Source organism: Dromiciops gliroides, chromosome 4 (genome assembly GCF_019393635.1).
Source record: "Dromiciops gliroides isolate mDroGli1 chromosome 4, mDroGli1.pri, whole genome shotgun sequence".
Classification (NCBI taxonomy): Eukaryota; Metazoa; Chordata; class Mammalia; order Microbiotheria; family Microbiotheriidae; genus Dromiciops; species Dromiciops gliroides.
This window is the reverse complement of record NC_057864.1, coordinates 416,105,388-416,120,704: the sequence shown is the minus strand read 5'-3', so window position 1 is coordinate 416,120,704 and position 15,317 is coordinate 416,105,388. Positions and strand designations below refer to the sequence as shown.

The window sequence follows — 15,317 nt, the reverse complement described above, 5'->3', positions numbered from 1 at the left end:
GATACAGAGCACTGGCCCTGGATTCAGGAGGACCTGAGTTCAAATCCAGTCTCAGACACTTGACACTTACTAGCTGTGTGACCTTGGGCAAGTCACTTAACCCCAATTGCCTCACACACAAAGAAAAAAGCCTTTGGATGCCTTTTCCCTACTATCCTCATTGATGGCAAAGATTTACCTCTTTCTTAGCTGTTGCTTATCTTTCCTTAAATAGTTACTTTCAGGCAAGGTCTCAAGTTCCCCCCTGAAATCACTATTCCTTGATCTTTCTTTTTCTAGGATCATGCCACTCTTCTTTCTCCCCAAACATCTCTCACATATGAGTCTCCTGATATTGCCCCTAGCTCCAAGACACTTTGGGAATCTGTACCCACTCAAAACCATAGCTCACATGTCCCTCACCTACGTGTTTCATTTACTAGGCTAACCAAAGGACAAAGTTCAAAGAAAAATAAATGGCAAAAAAAAGATTTCACCAATAAACACCAGGGGTACATTCTCCCATAGGTGAACACACCACCAGTGGAAGGAACCATTTACAAAGAACACATAGCCAGGTAACACTCCTGCAAAGTACACACACAGCCAGTGCAACTCATACACCTAAGGTTGCATCCCTACTAAAATCCTTTGTCTTTAGCTGCTGAGTATTTCTCTGATGTCTTCTGATGAAGATGTTGGTCTGTGAGATATTTTCTCTGTTGGACTGGAGTCCTGGGCTCAGTTATTCTCCAAGACTGATTGTTCTTTGTACTCTCTCCTGAGATTTCCACTGAACTGCTTTGTGTTGATTTTTGCTGTTGTGCAGCATCTTTACCCCCAAGGGGAAGACTTTCATTAACACAGTCACAGGGGCTAATTCAACTGTTTATGCTTTCAGACCCCAGACAGCTGCATACAGCCAGCTAAACTCTTAGGGACTTCTCTTCTGCCACCACTTAGACTGTGTTTAAACTTTTAATTGAGTCATGGTCAGAAAGCTCCTTTTAACTACTACTATACCCCTGGCCCTAGGTCCCTATAGATTGTGCCAGGAGAGGACTGAAAGGCCTGGCTGGGCCTGTGGTGAGGAGTTTAATTTTAACCTCCTCAATGCTACTTAGGGGTGGTATGCCTCAGAGTCTATGCAAATGACCTCTGGAATAGAACTGAAAGGACTAGAGTGGAACTGATGACCTTCTCACTATTTCCCTCCCAGCCCCACCCCTTTCTGCCTTACTCTAACCAAACGCCCACATTGTGGCACTGGAAACCTTTGTCCTTCTTCCTACACCCCCTCCCACTTACCCCCCAGTAATAGATCTCTACAGCTCTCTACATCCCCATATACCTAAGATTCCATGACTCACCTTTCAACAAGGATATAGTAGCCTGGGTCACTAAGTTGCTAACTAGGGCAGTTCCAACTTTTTTTTTTAATGTTGCTACCTCCTTTCCTTTTTCCCTTTTTAATGAGTGGCTAATTAGCATTGGAAATTTTTTTCTTTATTAAAGGAAGCCTTCCAGCAGTTTTAAAATAGTTATATAATGGCTATCTCAATGTTTCAGTTCTACATTTCAAAGGATTCATGATCCCATCTAGGGGGGCACCCCTGCCGTGGTACATACAGATCCAAACCTGTCAGTCCATACTTTCTTTCTGCTTGTCCCTGTCCTATATCATCCCTTAGATTTTCCACAGAGGTTCTACCCAAGCTACTAGAAGATTTCTTAATGGCTCTACATTCCATGTGTAGTAAGGGATTTGATCAGGGAGTTCTTTGACCAATTGAGTCCCTCCAGTGCATACAGATACAAGGGACAGGTAGCAGAGACAATGGGATATCAGGGCACTCTGTTTTCAAAAGTACAAATGGATTGAGGTTTAAAAGGGGCACATCTCTCCATTTCACCTTGCTCTCACGATATAAACAGCCCACCTCATTTTCTGAACAGCATCTTTTACACCACTTGGTTACCTCATGAACAGAAAACAATGTAGCATGCAACCTAGTTGTTGGCGCTCGCTCTCATTAGTATCTCAAACTTAACTTAAAACAGAATTCCTATCTTTCCTCTCCTCCCAACACCAACTGCTACAGATGGTTGGATAAACCCCAAGAGTCCTAGGAACAGCAATGCCCCTCCCACAATGAATACCACTGGCTCTACTTCTCACCCAGCCCCAAAGCCATGAGGGAGATGTAGCCTAGCTATTTCCTCTGGAGGTGCTGGAGTTCCTACTTCCTCAACAGCCCAAACTTTCTGAAGACCCAGAAAAGAAAGCTCCTACCGCCAGTGTCCTTGACACTGTCAAATCAGAAACAAATAAGGTTTTTAATAATGAAAAATAACACTACAGAACAAGATTTACTGTTTTGTGGCTGCTCTTGAAGGAGCCCTGGGTCTTTCCATCTGACTTCCAGCTGAGACCTCCTACGTGTAGTATTAGAATGTAAGCTCCCTGAGAGCAGGGACAATCTCACTTCTCTCTGAATCCTTAGTACTTAGCACAATGCTTTGCACATAGGAAGGACTTAAATGCTCATTCATTCATTCATTCATTCATTCATTCATTCCTCCTCCAAACTTCCCAATTTATGTTAAGAGCACTCTCATTCTAGTCCATCCAGGTTTACGATGTGTCATCTTTGAATCCTCCCTCTCTCTCACCCCCTCATATGGAATCAGTTGCCAAGTCTTGTCAGTTCCACCTCTTTAGCACCCACTGTCTTCCCTCCACTTACATATTTAGCCTAGACTGATAGAAAGAACACTTGAGTTAGAATCTGAAGATCTAAGTAGGAAAGTGTTGCTACCTGTATGCCCTTGGGCAAGGAACTGAAGCTTTCTGGGCCTCCCTTTCCTTATTTGTGAAATGAGGGGGCTGGATTGGATCATCTTCTCAAGGTGCCTTTCAACTCTAATCTTGATACCAGGATGATGCATGTTACTCCTTCTCCTCTGCTCCTTAGAATTCCTAGCTTCCTTTAGGTTTCTACTCAGGTGAACGACAACCCACCTCCCCAATGCTCCCCATGAAGTTTTTTCTGATTCCCTTTGATGTCATTCTTCTCTCTACCTTCTCAGATTTTCTTATTTAGCAACTCCCCTCCCCCTTCACAGATGGAACTCTGAAAAGTTACTCAATTCTTTCTCCCCACTTAATAGTATTTTCTAATTATATGTAAAGATAGTTTTCAACATTCATTTTTATAAGATTTTGAGATCCAAATTTTTCTCCCTTCTTCCTCTCCCCCCTCTGCAAAACAGCAAGCAATCTGATACAGGTTATACAGTATAATCATGTTAAAATATATTTCCACGTTAGTCATGTTGTAAAAGAAGAATCAGAACAAAAGGGAAAAACCATGAGAAAGAAAAAATGTGAAAACAGTATACTTCAATTTGCATTCAGACTGCATAGTTCTTTCTCTAGATGTGAATAGCATTTTCCATCATGAGTCTTTTGGAATTGTTTTGGATCATTGTATTGCTGAGAAGAGCTAAGTCATCATAGCTCATCATTGAAGGATGCGGCTGGTACTGTTTACAATATTATTCTGGTTCTGCTCATTTCACTCAGCATCAGTTCATGTAAGACTTTCCAGGTTTTTTTTAAATCCACCTGCTCACCATTTCTTATAGCACAATAGTATTCCATTACATTCATGTACCACTACTTGTTCAGCCATTTCCCAACTGATGGGCATCCCCTCAATTTCCAATTACTTGTCACCATAAAAAGAGCTATTATAAATATTTTTGTACATGTGGGTCCTTTCCCTTTTTTTATGACCTCTTTGAGATACATACCTAGTAGTGGAATTGCAGTGTCAAAGGGTATTCACAGTTTTGTAGCTCTTTGGGTATAGTTCCAAATTGTTCTTTAGAATTGTTGGATCAGTTCACAACTCCACCAACAATGTATTAGTGTTCCAATTTTCCCACATCTTCTCCAACATTTATCATTTTCCTTTTCTATCATATCCAATCTGATAGGTGTGATGTAGTACTTCAGAGTTGTTTTAATATGCATCTTTCTAATCAGTAGTGATTTAGAACATTTTTATATGACTATAGACAGCTTTAATTTATTCATCTGAAAACTACCTGTTCATATCCTTTGGCCATTTATCAATTGGAGAATGATTTGTATTCTTACAAATTTGACTCAGTTCTCTATATATTTGAGAAATCAGGCTTTTATGAGAAACACTGGCTGTAAAAATTCTTTCCCAGATTTCTGTTTCAGTTACTCTAAATTCAAAGTATGTGTCAGTATATTCTGAAAAAACACAACTTATGAGCCACCGCCCACCCCCAGTGTGTTTCTTTTCATAAATCAATTAGAAGACATATTAGTTCAAAGCACAGGACATTTATTTAGGTGGAAATAAGTGACAAAATAGCTCCCCTTCCCCAATACACACAGAGCTATACTCTTATAGATAACAATGCAACCAGTAGGAGACAGGATATCTAATTGGAACAAGTGTGACACATTGAGGAGGGCTATTGAGAAGGTGGGTGCTACAGCACCTGTAGGGGAAATAACCCGGTCACATCTCCATGATGGCTTTGGGGGTAGGGCTAAAAGTAGGACCATTGGGGGAATGTACATATAGAGACACTTATATGCACATGTAATCAGGGAACCCAGATGGTTAAGCAACATTCATGGTTAGGTCTTTTTTTTTTTTGTGAGGCAATTGTGGTTAAGTGATTTGCCCAGGGTCACACAGCTAGTAAGTGTCAAATGTCTGAGGCCGGAGTTGAACTGATCCTCCTGACTCCAGGGCTGGTGCTCCATCCACTGTGCCACCTAGCTGCCCTATGGTTAGGTCTTAAGAGAGAGTCAGTTCCTGTTGGAAATCTCTGCCTCTGTAGTTATTGCTTGCTTACCTGTTGAGTTATCAATATCTACTGGTGGTGTTAGTGAACTTCGATCCACTTTCTTTTTTTTTCTTTTTTAATTGAGGCAATTGGGGTTAAGTGACTTGCCCAGGGTCACACAGCTAGTAAGTGTTAAGTGTCTGAGGCCAGATTTGAACTCAGGTACTCCCGACTCCAGGGCCGGTACTCTGTCCACTGCACCACCTAGCTGCCCCTCGATCCACTTTCTCTGCTGAGCTGGAGTCCTCTGAAGATCTGCTCCTCCATCACACTGCTCTCTGTTGGCTTCTCCACTGAGTTGTTCTTTATTGTGCTGCTCTCTGCTGCCATGGGGCTGAATGAATGAATGAATGAAAAAAGTTATTAGGCACTAACTATATACTAAGTGTTGAGGATACAAATGGAAAAGCAAGACAATTCTTCCTCTTAAGGAGTCTATATTCTTTTTTTCTTTTCTTTTTTTTTTTTTTTTGCAGGGCTATGGGGGTTAAGTGACTTGCCCAGGGTCACACAGCTATTAAGTGTCAAGTGCCTGAGGTCGGATTTGAACTCAGGTACTTTTGAATGCAGGGCCTGTGCTTTATCCACTGCACCACCTAGCTGCCCCCTGGAGTTCACATTCTAATGAGGTATACAATGCATTTAAGAAATTTTGGCTACAAGTCAGATGGAAAGGGTCTTAGGGAGGAGCAGTGGTAAAAACAATAATAATGCTTCTTCTTCAATGTCATTTCCATCCATACAATCTTATCCAATCAACTGCCTGACTATGCCAAAGAATCTGGTGGTGAGAACTTTCTACTCTGGGTCTTTCGTAGCAGTGGCTACTGAGGTTTTAGGGACTGCAGCACCTGTAGCAGTTCTCACTAGGTTTCATCTATACAAGGGTTGCTCTCCTGGATGATGACTATTGGTATTGGGCTTGTGATCTGGGGTGGGGGTGGGGGTGGGGAAGAGATGGGAGTGGCATTGCTATTCCAATAGCCCTTGGGGAAAAGGGTCCTGGGCAGTCTCCACTGAGAGGTGACAATGGTTTGGCCCACATGTCAAAAGCCATCCTCTGTCTCTTCCTCAGGATGCCTTTCTGCTTTCCTAAGTTGGTATTCCTTCGTCTGCCCTGGTCAGCTCTTGGTGTTGGTGATGTATATGAGATAAGGTACATAGTTAGATAGTAATAGATATAGCTATATAAAAATGATATAAATATCAACTATCATGATACTCTGCTAGAATCTCCACTAACGTTCAGCTGTTGCTGCTGCAATATCAGCTCATAGGTTCAACATCAGGCTTTGCCACATGCTGGCTGAGTGATGCTGGATAAATCACTTAACCTTAGTGTCCCAGTTAACTCTCTTTAAGACTATAAGTTGTAAGGCTGAAGCTACAGTGGACTTGATAAGAGGGGATAAAACTGCCAGAGACCAGACTGTGGAGTAAATTTAGATCCTGGACCAATGGGTAGCCATGAAGAATTCCATCAGCTGATGAGTAAGGAGGAAAATACTGTGCCACATGTGCACATGAAGATGCACGTGCACACACACACACACACATACACACCCCTTTTGCCTCTCTGTCTCCCTCTCTCTCTCTCTCTCTCTCTCTCTCTCTCTCTCCCTCTGTCTCCCTCTCTCTCTGTCTCCCTCTCTCTGTCTCCCTCTCTCTCTCTTTCCCTCTCTCTCTCTCTGTCTCCCTCTCTCTCTGTCTCTCTCTCTCTCCCTCTCTCTCTGTCTCCCTCTCTCCCCCTCTCTCTCTGTCTCCCTCTCTCTCTCTCTCTCTCTCTCTCTCTCTCTCTCTCTCTCCCTCTCCCTCTCTGTCTCTCCCTCTCTCTCTCTCTCTCTCTCTCTCTCTCCCTCTCTCTCTGTCTCCCTCTCTCTCTGTCTCCCTCTCTCTGTCTCCCTCTCTCTCTCTTTCCCTCTCTCTCTCTCTGTCTCCCTCTCTCTCTGTCTCTCTCTCTCTCCCTCTCTCTCTCCCTCTGTCTCTCTCTCTCTCCCTCTCTCTCTCTCTCTCTCTCTCTCTCTCTCTCTCTCTCTCTCTCTCTCTCTCTCCCTCCCTCCCTCCCTCCCTCTCTCTCTCTCTCTCTCTCTCTCTCTCTCTCTCTCTCTCTCTCCCTCTCTCCCTCTCTCCCTCTCTCTCTCTCCCTCTCTCTCTCTCTCCCTCCTCTGTCTCCCTCTCTGTCTCTCTCTGTTTTGCCTCAAAAATTGTGGGAGTCAGTGATTCCAAAAATTTTCCCTCTAAAGATCTGGGAAAACAAGAGGAAAGTGATTTATGAGATGGTTGGAGGTGGATAGCTCCATATAAGAGTACTAACCCATTTCTTTCCCCCCGACACACACCTTTAAAAAAAATTCAATAAACTATGTGATCACAATTTGTTGAGGATGAGTTCTATGGATGCAGGTGGAGCTATGACCACAAGGAACACAGAGTACAGACAGACGAACCCACATCTGTCTAAAGACTCTAGAGTTGTGTATTGGTTGTAGATTCCATATTTTAATATTTGGATTAATATTCCATGTCATTCACTGAATTACATTCTGAACCTGCTACTTGAAATCTGGGCCTCAGGGGTAGGAGGTGGGTGGGGGAAGAGCCCTCAACTGAACAAAAATATGCAGGCTGAGCACCCTCTGGTGGAGAGTAGTAATACTGCAACATCTTAAGAAGGCTATTGTTTACTTCTGTGGGACTCTTTCCATAGGGTTTTCTTGGCAAAGATACTAGAGTGGTTTGCCATTTCCTTCTCCAGTATGTCCCCATTTTACAGATGAGGAATTGAGGCAATAGAGGTTAGGTGACTCACTCAGGGTCACACAGCTGGCAAATGTCTAAGCTCAGATTTGAACTCAGATCTTCCTGATTCCAGGCTAGGTGCTCTATCTGCTGAACCACCTGGTTGCTTGCTGCTCCCTCCTCACCGCCCCCCCCCACACACTTTAGGGAGACTATACTACTACATAAACAAGAGGCCACTAGTCTGGTTTCTCTAGTAGAGTACCACTTGATGAGCAACTCAGAAATTGTACTCCCTCACTGGATAATTAATAGAGAAATTCACTTCTTTTATGTAGGCTTAAGGAAAGCAGTACATGAGCTGATTTGAAATGCTTACCACATACATCACAGAGACTGAATTAATAATTCAGCCAGACATAATGTAGTGACAATGAGAAAGAAGAAAAGAAGAAGAAGGTCAAGGAAAACAAAATAAGAGAAACTCTAAAGTGGGGAAATAGCTACATCAAATATCACCAGTCACAGTCTGATACTCAAGCTCTCTAACGAATCGATCCCTTTGCAATATCTCTCTATTAGGCCCCCTTCTCTCTTCTGACGCTGCCACCCCCTTTGCACAGGTCCTCATCACCTCACACTGGGACTATTGCAATAGCCTCCCGGTGGATTGGCCTGCCTTAAGACTCTCCCCACTCCAACCTACATCCAGGGACCAAGGGGATTTTCCTAAAGTGCAGACCTGACCATGTGACACCTTCTCCCCCACCCCCAACTCTGGTGATTCCCTAATTGCCTCCATCATCAGATGCAGAGTCTTCTGTTTGGCATTCAAAGTCTTTAATAACCTGTCTCCTCCCACCCACCTTTCCAGTCTTCTTATACCTCACTCCCCACAACATACTCTTTTATCCAGTGACATGGGTCTCCTTGCTGTTCTGCAAACAAGACGCTCACCTTTTAGCTCCTGGCATTCTCACTGTCTCTCTCCCATGCCTGGAATCCTTGTCATCTCTGCCTCCTGGCTTCCTTACTTTCAACATTCTTTTTTTTTTTAGTAGGTCAATGAGGATTAAGTGACTTGCCCAGGATCACACAGTTTAGTGTCAAGTGTCTGAGGCCGAATTTGAACTCAGGATCTCCTGAATCCAGGGTCAGTGCCTTATCCACTGCGCCATCTAGCTGCCTGCTTCCTTCCTTTCAACTAAAATGTCCCCTTCTACAGAAGCCTTTCTCAATCCCTCTTAATGCCTTCCCTCTGTTAATTATACACTACTTATCCTGGGTGTAGCTTGTATTTACAAATATGTTTGCTTGTTGTCTCTCCAGCCATGAGACTGGCGATGCAGTGGAGAGAGCACTAGGCCTGGAGTTAAGAAGACCAGAGTTCAAATTTGACCTCAGATGCTTATTGGCTGTTGACTCTGGGCAAGCCACTTAACCTCAGTTTCCTCAATTACAAAATAGAGTAGTAACAGCACCTTACTTACAGGGTTGTTGTAAGGATCAAATGGAATACTATTTGTGTCTGGCACATAGTAGGTGCTATATAAATGCTAATTTCCTCCCCTGTGAGCAGCTCTTTTTTTATATCATGGTGTTTAGCACAGTGCCTGGCACCTAGTAGGCATTTAATAAATGCTTATTGATGCTGTTCAGTTGTTTCAGACACTTTGTGACCCCATTTGGAATTTTCTTGGCAAAGATATTGGAGTGGTTTACCATTTCCTTCTCTAGCTCATTTTACAGATGAGGAAACTGAGGCAAACAGGTTTAAGTGACTTACCCAGGGTAACACAGCTAGTATCTGAGGTCAAATATGAACTCAGATCTTCCTGACTCCAGGCCTGGCACTATATCCCCTGAGCCACCTAGCTGCCCATAACAATATTTAATAACTAACTAACAATATAGAATAACAAAAGTTCTATTCCTTAACAGAGAAATGGTCAAAGGCTATGAACAGTTTTCAAAAGGATTTCACAGTTTAAGTGACCATTTAGAAACATACTTTCAATCACTAATAGAGAAATACAAATTAAACCAACTCTGAAGCTTTGCCTCCCACCATGTAAATTGGCAAGATGACCAAAAATGGGAAGAGTTAATGTTGGAGCAGTTGGGGGAAGACAGGCACAGTAATACGCTGTTGGTGGAACCCTCCATCTGTCCAAATGGATATTTGAATATCCATCTGGATATTGATTTGGAAATGAGAAAAGAAAAGTGATTAAACTATCCACACCTATTCACGATCCTACTACAAGGCTGATACTCCAAGCAGTTCAAATGTAGACACAAAGGCCCAATATATACCAAACTATTTGTAGCAGTGCCCTTTATGGGTAGACAAGAACTAGAACCAAAGTGAGTATCCATCTATTGAGAAATAGCTGGAAAAAAAACCTGATGGTATATGAATTTAATGGAATATTATTACATCGTGAAGAATTATGAACATTAGGAATCCAGGGAAACATGGAGAGTTATGAACTGATACAGAGTGAAATCGGCAGGACCAAAAGAACAACGACAAAAGGATCGCTGGCAGGAAGAACCCTCAACAAATGAAAAGCCACCGATGGAGAAGGAAAATAAATGGTAATTTTACCTGTGCCACCTAGTTGCCCCCATAAAGGGGCATCTTTTCAAGAAGATATTGGACTAATTAAGTCTGAACCTTGGGGCAGCTAGGTGTTGCAGTGGATAAAGCACCGGCCCTGGATTCAGGAGGACCTGAGTTCAAATCTGGCCTCAGACACTTAACACTTACTAGCTGTGTGACCCTGGGCAAGTCACTTAATCCCCATTGCCCCTCAAAAAAAAAAAAGTCTGAACCTTGTGGGAACACTCAGTTAACAAGACAGAGGAAGAGTTAATCAGTCAAGCATTGATTAAGTACCTAAGGTATGCCAGGCCCTGTGCTAAGTGCTGGATACAAAGAGGCAAAAAACAGTTCCCTCGGAGGAGACAGCACACACGAAGCTATGGACAGCCATGATCCATGCAGGATCAACATGAGATAATCTCAGAAGGCAATAGCATAAGGAGGATAGGAAAAGGCTTCTTGACAATAGCAAGATTTAAGGTGGAACTTGAAGGGAGCCAGGAGATAGTGATTTGAGGAGAGATAATTTCAGGAAAGAGGGGTACCCAGCAGGAAGAGAATGTGCGAAGCATAAGAAAGCCCTATCTAAAAAAGGACAAAGCAAAAAAATAAATACATAAAACAAATAAAACAAACAAGCAAACAAAAAGGACAAAGCATTAAATGGGACTCTGGGGGCTTTGTCCCAAGACACCAACTGATAGAAGGACTTAGTTCCTCCCTATAAACACCTTGAGGTTTTCCACTGATGTGCACTGTCCCATTCCTAGGGTCCTATCACTGTGAGACCCCTCTGCCAGGGCCTACCTTCACCCACAGCCTCCCATAGAATAGAGTAAGGGCTGGATTCTGGGGGACTGGTCACCCCCTTTCTGAGTGTGCTTTGTATCCTCTGCTTCCCACTTCTGCCTCCCTTTTAGGCTGCTCTATGTGTTGCTGCCCCTACCACTGATCCTCCTTGCCCCAGACATGCTGGAGCAACGATTTTTGCCTCAGAATTTCTCATCTCAGGAGGAGAACCACAAGCATACAATCACAGAAGCCAAGGCAACATCGAATTTCAGGGAAAAGTAGGTTGTTGAGAGTTACATGCAGCGGAGTGGTTGAAAAGGGGAAGAGGGGGGCAGGCAGAGAGAAATCTACTGTATTTGACCAAAAGTGGTTGAACATAGGATGAAAGCCTGACAGCAAGAGGTCAGAAAGAAGTGGCAGGTATTGAGTAATTCTTCTTTCAAAAGATGTTTGAGCATAAAATGTTGTGCCAAGACTTGGGTGACGACAGGGCGGGGTGAGAGAAGAAGGACGGGGACTGGAGTTTGGCCCCAAAGGAGGGGCCCCTGGCACGCTAGTCTAAATTAGGCAGGTCAGGAAGCAAATTCAAAGAAATCACCAGACTGGAAGAAGCAGTCAAGTACCATAGGCCTAAGCAGGGATAAAGAACTCAGGCGGCTAAACCAGTAAAAACAAAAGGTCACATCCCCAAGACAGAAGGTCTAGGCTTGCAAGAAGGAGCGGGCACAAGCAAGCTTGGAGCTTGATACAATCTGAATCGAAGCCCTCCTGAAGCAGAACAGCTCCTTACATACTCAGAGCTGAGTGCCTCCGATGTCTGGAAGGCAATCAGTTGATGTTTGTTGAGAGTAAATGAGCAAATGGATGAATGATTTTTCTGCCCAGGGCCAGAACGAGTCTCTGAATGTAAATGGGTCTGAGCCCCCAAGTGGTGGCAATTGTCATAATTAGTTAGGGGCAGCTAGGGAGTGCAGTGGATAGAGCACTGGGCTTGAAACCAAGAAGACTCATCTTCCTGAGTTCAAATCTGGCCTCAGGCGCAAGCTATGTGAACTTGAACAAGTTACTTCACCTCAGAAGGAAAACGGTAAACCACTCCAGTATCTTTGCCAAGAAAACGCCAAATGGGGTCACGAAGAGTCAGACACAACAACAACTGCTAGAGAAAGGGCACAAAGGAAGAGAATTTGGGATGGTAGCTGGAAGGAGCTACAATATCAGATGAATGTTTTTCAAGATTAGGAAGAATTGGGCAGAAAGGAAGGAGGTGGTGATGGGGGCAGCTAGGTGGCGAAGTGGATAGAGCACCGGCCCTGAAGTCAGGAGTGCCTGAGTTCAAATCCGGCTTCAGACACTTAACACTTACTAGCTGTGTGACCCTGGGCAAGTCACTTAACCCCAATTGCCTTACTTAAAAAAAAAAAACAAGTCAGTGATGTTTTGGAGGGAAAAAGTGAATATAAGAACCAAATGAAGTATTAGAAAGGGCTGAGATCCACAGCTGATGTTGAAGATTCGATATTTAGAACCTGAGAAGATTGCTAAAAGCAGGAAAAATCTGCCAAAGGGTGGAACAATCTTGGGAAAAAACACAGAGAATGGGAGAGGTTCTGCAGGAATAGAGAAGCACATGGTGTTCCAATTGCCCCTAAATGGGAAGAGAATGGCATCTGCAAAATAGAGGCCATTTTACCTCTAGATGGTATATTGCAAAAGGGATGGTTGGATAAAGATGGAGACCTGGTGACAAAGATTCAGAGGTGCCTTTATCAAGAACAGGTCACATACCAGATTAAGTTCATTTCCTTTTCTGACAGGGCTCCTAGACTGAGAGATGAGGGGAATGCTATCAATACAATAGTTTTATCTGTATTTTAGGAAAACTCTTGACAAAATCTTCCAAGCCATTGTGGATAAAATGGAACAGTGAGGGTTAGATGATGGTGCAGTCAGATAGAATCAGAATTGGCCTAGTGGCAAGACCCAAAGAACAATGGTTCAACATCACTTTGTATAACGGTCTCTAGTGAATGGCCACCCAGATTTGTTCTTGGTTCTACGAGGCTTAACTTTTTTTTTTTTTTTTAGTGACTTAGATAAAAACATAGATGGCATGCTCATCAAATTGACACGCGATAGGGGCAGCTAGGTGGCGCAGTGGATAGAGCACCAGCCTTGGAGTCAGGAGTACTTGAGTTCAAATCCAGCCTCAGACACTTAACACTAGCTGTGTGACCCTGGGCAAGTCACTTAACCCCAATTGCCTCACTAAAAAAAAAAAAATTGACACGCGATGCGAAGCTGGGAGAGAAAGATAACAAATTGGATAGCGGTCAGGATCCAAAAACATTTCGAAGAACAAGGACATGGGGCCAAATCTAACAAGATAAAGCTTAATAGAAATCAATGAAAAGTTTTACCCACAGCGGGCAGCTAGGTGGCGCAGTGGATAAAGCACCAGCCCTGGATTCAGGAGGACCTGAGTTCAAATCCAGCCTCAGACACTTGACACTTACTAGCTGTGTGACCCTGGGCAAGTCACTTAGTCCCCCCATTGCCCAAGGGAAAGAAAAAATCTTACATACCCTCCTCACCTCCTAGCTTTTCAGATCTCTAACTTCCCTCAAGCTCAGGTACCCCCCTACCTTCTATGGGAAGCCTTTTCTAGATGCTAGTGCTTTCTCCCCACAAATTACACAGACTTGTAAATGCGTGTGTTGTGTCTCTCAATAGAAGGAAATCTTCGTGAGAGCAGGGATTATTGAATTCTTGTCTTTGTGCCCCAGCACAGTGCCTGCAATACAGTAGTTGATAATAAAGGTTTGTTGATTGACTGACTGGTTCAAAAAAATCAGTATCATAACTTAGAAGGTACGATTAGATAGCAGTTTGCCAGAAAAAGAACTGAAGGTTTTAATAATAATCACAGGCATTTATATTGGGCTTTAAGGTCTGCAGAGCATTACATGTATTATCTCGATTGATTCTCCCAAACATTGATGAGGTAGGCACCACTATTATTCCCATCTTATAGATAAGGAAAACTGAGGGGCAGAGAAATTAAATGACTTGTTCAGGATCACATAACCAGACAGTTTCAATGTATGATTCAAACCTAGGTCCTCCTGCCACCAAGTCCAGAACTCTATCCACTATACTACATTGCATTCAATGCCAATCAGTCCTACATAGAGGGGGGAAAATCCTAATATCATCCTAAACTGCATTATGAGAGACCTAATGTCCAGGAGATGCTACCTAACCACACCATATGCTGAGCTGGTCAAACATCTGAAGTCTTGGGCTCAGTTCTGGGAATCCACATTTTAGGAAAGACACTGATAAACTTGAAATGAAGGTAATGATCCTGTGCTCCAGGATCCCTAGAGTCAGTTGTTAATCAGTTTCCTGGTTTTATCAAAATAGCCTCTAGAATATCTCTCACATTTGACCTCTTCTCTCCACTCACAATAGCCACCACCCTAGTTTAAACAGTCATTACCTCTAGCCTGGGTCGGGGGCAGCTACCTGGCACAGTGGGTAGAGCACTGACCCTGGAGTCAGGTGGACCTAAGTTCAAATCTGGCCTTGCGAAACATCTGGCACCATCTCCAGTCATCCTGATATATATCTTTTTATTTTTTTTAGTGAGGCAATTGGGGTTCAGTGACTTGCCCAGGGTCACACAGCTAGTAATTGTCAAGTGTCTGAGGCCAGATCTGAACTCAGGTCCTCCAGGGCTGGTGCTCTATCCACTGTACCACCTAGCTGCCCCCTGATGTATATCTTGATCCTGGACCCAGAGGACTCTGGAGGAGAGGCACTGCCTGCCTCACTTAAATCCAATTCGGTGCAAGTCATGACATAACCTCCCAATGAGAATGAAGGTCTTTCTTCTCTCTAACCCATCCTCCAAACTGATGTTCTCTATTCACATAACTCCCATGCAAATGAATCTTCAGTAGCTCCCAATTTTCTCTGAGGTAAAAGACAAACCACTTTGGTATTTAAAACCTTTCACAAACTTACTCCTCCCTTTCAGGTACTCTAAATTACAGTCAAATTGGTCTACTTGCTGTGCTCATAAGAGCAGCAGGCCCCCAACAGAGGCTCTCAGCAGGAAGTCTCCAGCCCATACCTTTGCACTGGCTGACTCCCCTCCATGCCAACAGTGTTGCCCCTCCTCATCTCCATCTCTGAGAATCTCTAGCTCCCTTCAAGGCTCAGTTTAAATGTCACTTCCTCCATAAAGCCCTTCTTGCTCCCTTCCCAGAACCCCATCACCACTCCTCTCTTGTGAAAC

At 43.5% G+C, this 15,317-nt stretch overlaps 1 long non-coding RNA gene across 1 annotated transcript in view; it reads right to left on the bottom strand.

The window, feature by feature from the left end:
* Positions 1 to 4,340: 4,340 nt before the first annotated feature.
* Positions 4,341 to 15,317, bottom strand: part of LOC122754053 — a 19,097-nt gene continuing 8,120 nt past the window's right edge. The window contains exon 2 of the long non-coding RNA XR_006356326.1: positions 4,341 to 5,209. This is a non-coding gene — a long non-coding RNA (uncharacterized LOC122754053). The remainder of the gene's footprint in view (positions 5,210 to 15,317) is intronic.